General features: G+C 48.1%; 1 non-coding gene across 1 annotated transcript; it reads right to left on the bottom strand.

The window, feature by feature from the left end:
* Positions 1-9,300: 9,300 nt before the first annotated feature.
* LOC119346127 lies at positions 9,301-9,456 on the bottom strand. The gene has a single exon (XR_005167382.1). It is a non-coding gene; the product is annotated as a 5.8S ribosomal RNA (ribosomal RNA).
* Between the last annotated feature and the right edge of the window lie 87 nt (positions 9,457-9,543).

Below are 9,543 nucleotides of genomic sequence, written 5' to 3'. Positions count from 1 at the left end.
CAAAAATATAGACATGATGCACACATGAAGCTAGCCTAGAGCAATGCCAGAAACTAGGGATGTGACAACTCACCCCCACTAAACAAGAATCTCGTCTCGAGATTCAAGCGTAGGGTAGGATGAAGGGGAAACGCAAACTAGTATAATCTTCACGATCCAGGGTGCACTTCAAATGAACGTTGATTTGAACACCATTATTGTCTTGAAGTCTTGCTCTGAGAAATCCTGTCAACATGACATGGAGGGAAGAAGGAGACTCTAGAAGGGTCGATCTTCTCGAAGATCGAACAACTCAGGATTAACTCACGGAATGAGACATAGAACCATCTTTCGGGTTGAGACACGAGATACACATCAATAGGGGTGGAAGAAACGGATGACGAAGGTTCACTAGGTAGACAACAATTCCACACTTAAGAAGGTGGTAATCGGTTGTCAACGTAGCGAGGAGTTGAGTTGCCATGATACCACAACGAGACACCTTCGGAACCGTGACTCGTAGATATCTCCCCTTAAGTGGCAAAAGAATTACCTTTGATTCAGAGATCATTGAAACTCTTTATACCAGCTTAAGGCAAATCATAATCGATCATTTAGAGGGGTTCGGTAGAATGGCATACTCAAACTTGGATGATGTGGATTACCTTGTTGAAGACAACGTAATGGATGAATTTTGCTTATCACCGGAAATGGAAGAGACCCATGGTAGAATGGCACATTGGCGGTGCAAGCTGGGAACAAAATGCAAATGCTGGGAATGATTCTGGTAACTGGGGAGAACCCAACAATAGAGAGTGAATTCACTGTTTGAAAAGATCATAGCATTGCCGAGGAAACTGAGAGTAATCCTAGTTAGAGCCGATGATAACACATAACGCTTGTGCGTGCTCTCAAGAACTTGAGCATTTCCATATTCATCAAGGTTTTACCAACATCCGTGTCAAGGGTCCGGCAACACAACTTGCTACCATGATGAATGATGATGGAGGATGTAGATGCAAAGAAAGATAACACCTTCTCAGATTTCATCTTAGCGAGGCCAAGGAAACAAAATCTGGATGATCGACCGAGAAACATTTAGCACTCCGCTTCTAATGTTCTCCTTGATGTGCTAGTATAACCCATTCATAGATATGGTTTGATATCTAAAACATCAAGTAAAAGGTCGGACTTCGGGAACACAAAAATCCATAGGGGCAACTAGGGAGTAAATCCTACGAAATCCCTATGGGGGGGGTGGCCAACTTCCTCAAACAAGATACTATAATAATAGGTCTACCGGATGGGTGTGTTGGCCACGACATCCACCTTACCGGTTATCGAGAGACCAATATTATAGTTCTTAGGGAAATGTTCCAACCATCATATCTGCCTGAGATTCAGCTCTAGTTGGTGTTAGGATATTCCAGGCTCATCGAGTCTTAGGAAGAAAAATGAAAGTTTGCAACACAAATCGACGAGATGACGTTGCGGGATTCTCGGGAGATGAACTACGATAGCAAGCTCCAAAACATGAGCTGGTTCTGCTACAAACATGTGAACACGTTGTCCCAGACAAGCATGACCACGTGGTAGTCTTATAATAAAACACTACCGAGTTCAGGAGGGGGAACCATCAACGAGGGTATCGAAGTTCTTTCGTAAGTCCGGATTAGCTCTTATGAAGGAACTCCTTCTCCTTGAAGAAATCAATCAGTGGCTTGGTGTGCTAGGGATACATATAGATTGAAGGTTGCAAGTCTTCAAACCACAGCATTCTTCGCACGTGTGCATGACTGATTTGGAATGATTCCAAAGAAAGCAACATTGACTTTCTCGAATCCACGGCGGCAACTTGCATCAGATGCACATGAATTAAAGGAAGTCACTACCTTCATCCAAACATATGCTTCATGAGCTAGCATGAACAAATGCTTTCAAAAGTTTCCAACACTAGCTTAATGTTCAGCAAAATTATGGAGAAGACAAGGATGTTGTCAATGGGCTCAACAACAATTCATCTAGGTTTCCTTTTAAAAGGAATTCCATAGTTAAGTGAACAAGTGATAGCATTGGTCAGACCCAAAGATATAATGGTGTATGCTCGAGGGATCAACCACGAATAAGACAACATTACGAGCATCGTTGGTACTGATTTGATTTGACGACAGCCCACACTCAAATCAAAGGATTGATAAGACAATAGGTCCAGCAACTGATCACAAGGACCAATCGATGAAGATATCATCTTTCTTCAACACACACTACACAAGAATATCCCTTTGGAACGAACTAAGTCAGGCAAGCTTTTATCTTCCAACCCTCCAAGTTGTCGTTTAGCTTAACCAACTAGCTCAGGGATATCTAACACCGATTCTTGGAGAGAAGGTGGTTCACAAGAAACCAACTTGATCACGAACTCAACATAGCGGTCAGGTGACAACCCGGTAACACCTCCAAGAAGATATTTGGAAAGTCACGAACCACCGGTATGTTACTAAGCTCGAGAACAATCTTGCTTTTGAGGGCAAGACGATATGATCAAATGAGTGAGGACTTGACAAGATCCTAACTCATCAATCGAAGGGTGCACTGAAATAAGGACTAGGTAGCACAATCAGTCTTAGAAGGATGATTCGAAAACCAACATACTAAGAATGAAATTATTATCCTTTAACTACCAAGCAACAGAGTTGCTAGCAGTATTGATTTCACACATCACAATTCATTTGTCGGTATTCCGGTTGCATCAACACGAGGGCCGAGGAATGAACAGTGATGGCAAGAAGTGTCACTGTACCAAGAGTTCATGGGATGGTGTGCAATTCCTATAACAATCTCGATATAAAATATGTAATACTCCAAGGTAGAGCAGAACCAAAAGCTGGATTGGCATTTGATCTGCGGAATACAACTACTTTGACCCAATCCTAGATATGGAAGAGGTACTGGAGTTTGTTTCTCCTAGTCATTCCGGAATAGAATGGCTTGACAGACCACAAGAGTCATAGGCATCGATGAACGAATGCACGCATACTCTTGACTATCAATTGATAGACGAGGGTCAGAATGCAACTAAAGAGAACAACTCAAAGGAACATATAACTTTCTGAGTTGTGGATGCATAGATTAGTATGTCGAACCAAGTTCAACATATTTCTTCCGGATAACCCATGCAGAAAGGTAGAACTGGCAGAGTCACGATTTATGAATGGAGAACTCCTCAAGAGTACTCTAATTGTGATTTTTTTTGATCCAATAAACATCTGCCATAAGTAGTTCATGGTATTTGGAAGAAGAAGATACCACGGACTTCAAGGACTATCGCAAAGGTTACTAATATCCTAAAGGCACTAGCAATTACTATCCACATGAAGTAGGTAGAGTGAATCTCGGGTTCAGAACCCAGGAGTAGAATACCTACTACTAAGTAGCATCACGGGATGCTTTCGAGAATAAAGGCCAGAATCTTCACACTAGGACACAAATCATGGCTAGACCACTAGATGATCCCCTAAGCACTTAGGGTCATAATAATAATTCCAACATATATGTCGAGGAAATAATTACCTCAACACACCGATTAGTGTGGTTAATCTGGCCCATGGGAACATCGGAAACAGAAGGAAGGGATTTGCAAATGCATCGGACTATTTAGAAACCTGGGATGACTCGGACAGCATAACGGCTATAATTGCTCAAAAAGATTTGAGACAATCACAAAAATGGTGGCATAACCACTCAGAAGCACAATATCAAGGTTCCGAGATCAACAATTAACATACGGAAGTAGTAGGAACTGAACTGAGACTTAAATCCAACAATCTTATAAGTCTACTGATTAGTAACACGTGATCCTAATAGAAAGAAGAGATAGCCTAGTTCTTAATCCCCGTAGGAAAGATAAGATGACTCAGATCAGAAGGGCATGAGGTATAAGGAGTAAAAAGAGCCTTACGTTCCATCCCACAATCAATTCCCTTATATAACTAAAGAATTTCTAGACTCAACTTCGACCAGTTTGGCTTGGTAATCCTACAGGCAGTCAAGCTCTAATACCAACGCTGTCAGGACCCCGACTCAATGCCACATCGATCTAGCATGTAACACCTCATATCACTTTGAGGCCTCACGCACGGTATTCCCACGGGTGTCGCCTTACCTTTGCCCGGGACCGTTTGCGCCTTTTGGCACACGTATATGACAGTGTCGCTAGCATCCATATGATAAGGAGCCCGGGCTGACATGGCTAGTCGTAAACCCAAAGCGGCACAGACTTACAGGGACAGGCATCCATGACCCAGCATCGAACGTGTCGGTCATCAGTGAGTGAATCCAGGCTGTAGCACTGGGCTAGTAGGACTCCGGTGAACCGGGCTGTAGCGGGCTAACAGGACTCCGGTATTCACCGCGTGACATTTCCCCGAAGGGACAGACACAAGAACGAAGAAGGACACATGCCGGCCAGCCTAAGTGTTCCGGAGCAGTAGCAAGCTACCATGGCTCGGTGGAAACACTAGGAGACATTTCCCCGTAAGAGAGGCTACTAAAGATAAACAACTAGATGGTCAGATCCCACACATACCAAGCATTTCAATAACATACACACAATATGCTCGATATGTGCAAATACAACATGGCATCACAACATGACTCTATGACTCAAGTAATCTATTCAATAGGCTCCGAGGAGCGAGATATTCAAACATGGGTCTCATGACCCAACATTCAGAGCATACAAATCAAGCACAAGCGGAAGCTATCATGTCTGAGTACAGACATCTATAAATGAAAAAGGCTGAGAAGCCTAACTATCTACCAAATCCTGCCGAGGCACAAGATCGTAGCTGAGGTAACAAGCTAAACGTCGAAGACCACGCGGAAATACTAGTGAGACTGAAGTCTCTCTGCAAAAACATAAAATAGGCAAACGTGAGTACAAATGTACCCAGCAAGACTTACATCAGAACTAACTACATATGCATCATTTTCAACAAAGGGATGGTGGGGTTTAACTGCAGCAAGCCAGCTTTGACTCGGTGGCTATCCTAAACTACGACTGCAAGCGACTCTTTTGAGGTGGCACACACGAGTCCACATATTCACCATATCAATACACCACTATGGATCCGCTCCCGTCTCCCTACGAGAACGCCATCCATAGCACTCACGCTTATCTTGCGTATTTTAGAGTATCCACTTTCACTTGTCTATGAACTGATATAAGCAACCCAGAAGTCCTTTTCCGCGGACACGGCTATTCGAATAGATGATGTTAACCCTGCAGGGGTGTACCTCTTCATACATGTTTCCACCACTTAGCGTCTGCACACGACATGTGCTCGGCAGACTTCAAGCGAAAGCCGACGTGGGTGTACACCACGACCTACCTAAACACTCAAGTCTCTAGTCCAGGTTTATCGCCTATTCGGGTTCCATCCATGAGGAGATCCGGCCGGAGTTTCGCTCACAGCCCCAAACGATGTGAACAGGGTTCCCGAGATACCAAACGGGCATCCGGTACACCGTGCCACGTACCTACCGCATCACAGCCCACCCCTACGGTCAGCGCTGTCCACGGCCTCCAGTAAGCTACAAACACCAGAAACTACTTGCAACTCCTGGACAGAGGACTAGGGTGAATAAGAAGTCGAGCGGGGTCATATTTCAGGGCCCAATGTATGGTAGTAGCTGAATCATGGATCACAAACACAGAACTCAGTTCCTGAGGACGGCTGCAATGAGACAACCCACCATGTACTCCTACATGGCCTCTCACCGCTACATTTACCAAATCGTGTTCACACACTTAGCTCACACACAGTAGGACATCTTCACACGCCTCTGATTCATCCCCGATGAATCAGACCTGACTCAACTCTAAGCAGTAGCAGGCATGACAAACAAGCATGAATGAGTAGGCACAACAGGGCTCAAACAATTCCTACTCATACTAGTGGGTTTCATCTATTTACTGTGGAATGACAGGTCATGCAAAGGATAAAGGGGTTCAGCTACCGCAGCAAGTAACAGATGAATCGTTGTTGTCCTAATGCAGTAAAAGAGAGCAGGAGCGAGAGAGTAGGATTGTATCGGAATGAACAAGGGGGTTTTGCTTGCCTGGCACTTCTGAAGATAACATTGAGTCTTCATCAGTGTCAACGATCACATCATCGGTATCATGTCTATCGAGAGGGGACAAATACTGGCAACACAGAAGGGAACACAATCAATGCAATGCACAATATGATGCATGATCATGACATGGCAAAATGAATGTGTTTTGAGCTAATGCAACTAGCAACAGATTAAATGAAGTTGGTTTGAATACAAGATTCAAATTTAAACTCCATATGTGATTATTCAAATGCCATTTAATTGATTTGTGCTAAACAGCAGCTATAAGTTGTTCTAACATGCATGAAAATGGTACAGATGGATTCCTTGAATTTTTCTGATAATTTTTCATATATAAATTATTTAATTTGGAGTTACGGTTAATTTTCTATGAATTATTGAAGTTTATACAATTTTCTGGAATTTCCTGATTATTAATAAATCCAGTAATTGAATTAATGCGCCAGCCTGACGTCATAGTGACGTCAGCAGGTCAACGGGCTGGTCCGGGTCAAACCTGACGTGTGGGACCCACACGTCAGTGACAGGGGGTTAACAGGGGTTTATTTAGTTTAATTAAAAATTAAGACACTAGGGCCCACATGTCAGTGTCAGCAGGGGGGTAATTAAATTAAAATAAACTAACTAATTAACAGGGGGGCTGGCCCCACCTGTCATCGACCCAGGGGGGTCAAACCCCTGGTCAGCAGGGCCTAACCCGCCGGCGGCTCGTCGCCGGTGGCAACAGGCGCGGCGGAGGGCTCGGGCTCACTCCTCCGGCGTCCAAATGGACGGAGGAGAGCGGCTACGGAGAGCTGGAGCTCACCCGCGCCCGTTTCAGCAAGCAGCAGCAGCTAGGGCGGCCGGAGACGACGGCCTCGAGCTCGACAGCGGTGGCCGGAGCTCGGGCGTGCTCGGTTTCGGCGTTACACGGCACGGCGGGCGCGACCGATGGGCTCTACGGGATGCTGGGGTCACCAGGAACACCCGGAGGCAACGAACGCAGGCGGAGAAGCTCGGGAGCACGGAGCTCACCGGCCATGGCGGACGGCGGCTTCGGTGCTCGTGGGGCGGCGGCTATAGGGCGCAATCGAAGGGGGAAAGAGGGAGGGGAGGCGTAGGAGCTCACAGCGGTGCCGTAGGGATGGTTAGCCGGCTCGGGGGCGCGCCGGAGTGGCCGAATCGACGGAGAAGATCCTCGGCGGCCGGCGAGGGGAAAACGTCGGGGGTGGCGTTCCGGGGCTCTTCTGGTCGCGTGACACGGCGAGGAGGTCGAGGGAGGACCGGCGGAGCTTCCTGGGGCGTCGGTGAGGCTAGGGGTGGCCGGTGGCCATGGGTACGGCGACGATGGCGGCGAGCTCCGCTCGGTGCTGTGCGCGAGAGGGAAACAGAGGAGGGAATGGGGTCCAGGGGGAGAGAGGGGAGGTGCAGGGGGCGAGGGCGTCTCCGTGGCGTGAGGGGGAGGCTCGGGAACGCCTCGGTGGAAGCAGGAGGTGGCCGAGGCGGCATCGGCGCTCGCCACCGAGCTGCTTCGGTGCGAGGGGAGGAAGAAGACAAGGGGGAGGAGGTGGGCTGGGCCGGCCAGGTGGGGGGGGGAGCTGGGCCGGCTACAGGTAAGTGGCCCAGGTACTTCCTTCTCTCTCTCTCTTTTATTTCTATTTCAGTTCTGTTTTCTTTTTTTTAATTCTTTTGCCACTGTTTTGAATTAAAATAATAATTCAAACAATGCCAAAGCTCCTCTGAATATTTTATATTGCTAGATGGACTTTTCCAAAAGCTTATAAAATATTTCAGGGGGTATTTGAAATTATATTCTAATTATATGAATATAATTCAAATTCAAATAGCTAATGAATTAAATCCAAAGTCCCAAAAATAAATCCTTAAAAATGTTCAATATTTTGGTTGGGACCAGAACCCTTACCAAAAATTATCAAACATTTAAGAAGAGCCTTTTGGAGCAATGAATGAGATTTCTAAGGTTTTTGCCCCTCTTTTATTTAGGGTTTTGAGGCTTCCAATATTCCTCAATTCAAGTTTCAAAAATATAGACATGATGCACACATGAAGCTAGCCTAGAGCAATGCCAGAAACTAGGGATGTGACAGTATTGCTTCGAGCTTCCACCAGAGTTTCCTCTGGCTTCGCCCCGCTCAGGCATAGTTCACCATCTTTCGGGTCCCGACAGGCGTGCTCCAACTCGAACCCTTCACAGAAGATCAGGGTCGGCCAGCGGTGCGGCCCGTGAGGGCCTCCCGCTCGTCAGCTTCCTTGCGCATCCCAGGTTTCAGAACCGGTCGACTCGCACGCATGTCAGACTCCTTGGTCCGTGTTTCAAGACGGGTCGGATGGGGAGCCCGCAGGCCGTTGCAGCGCAGTGCCCCGAGGGACACGCCTTTCGGCGCGCGGGTACCGGCCGTGCCGACGACGGCCACCGGGGGCACCTAGGGCCCCCGGGCTTTGGCCGCCGGCGCGGCCGACAACAGTCCACACCCCGAGCCGAGCGGCGGACCAGCAAGAGCCGTTCCGCATACGGCCGGGGCGCATTGCCGGCCCCCATCCGCTTCCCTCCCGGCAATTTCAAGCACTCTTTGACTCTCTTTTCAAAGTCCTTTTCATCTTTCCCTCGCGTTACTTGTTCGCTATCGGTCTCTCGCCTGTATTTAGCCTTGGACGGAGTCTACCGCCCGATTTGGGCTGCATTCCCAAACAACCCGACTCGTTGACGGCGCCTCGTGGGTCGACAGGGTCCGGGCCGGACGGGGCTCTCACCCTCCCAGGCGCCCCTTTCCAGGGGACTTGGGCCCGGTTCGTCGCTGAGGACGCCTCTCCAGACTACAATTCGAACGGCACAGTCGCCCGATTCTCAAGCTGGGCTGCTCCCGGTTCGCTCGCCGTTACTAGGGGAATCCTTGTAAGTTTCTTCTCCTCCGCTTATTTATATGCTTAAACTCAGCGGGTAGTACCGCCTGACCTGGGGTCGCGGTCGAAGCGACTTGCGCTTCGTTTGTTGGGTCGTTCAAAGGCCATAATGCCAGCTGCGCGCCGGATGCACTGCATTGATAAAGCGAGGACGCCCACCATGCGCTGTGTCCGGCGCGGTACACCGGCAGCCCAATCTTCGGTCCACCGCCCCTTGAGAGACGAGGGACCAGATGCTGCATCCCGATTCCCGTTGAGGGTGGTTGGGAGCGTGTTTTGGCGTGACGCCCAGGCAGGCGTGCCCTCGGCCGAGTGGCCTCGGGCGCAACTTGTGTTCAAAGACTCGATGGTTCGCGGGATTCTGCAATTCAGACCAGGTATCGCATTTCGCTACGTTCTTCATCGATGCGAGAGCCGAGATATCCGTTGCCGAGAGTCGTGTGGATTAAATACCTATGCAACACGAGGGACGGCTAGCAAGCTAGCCATGCCCCCGGGTTAGGCACAGTGTTCCTTGACGCCTTC

This window comes from Triticum dicoccoides, unplaced genomic scaffold (assembly GCF_002162155.2).
Source record: "Triticum dicoccoides isolate Atlit2015 ecotype Zavitan unplaced genomic scaffold, WEW_v2.0 scaffold40470, whole genome shotgun sequence".
Taxonomy (NCBI): domain Eukaryota; kingdom Viridiplantae; phylum Streptophyta; class Magnoliopsida; order Poales; family Poaceae; genus Triticum; species Triticum dicoccoides.
The sequence above is the reverse complement of the archived record's forward strand: the minus strand, read 5'-3'. Positions and strand labels throughout refer to the sequence as shown.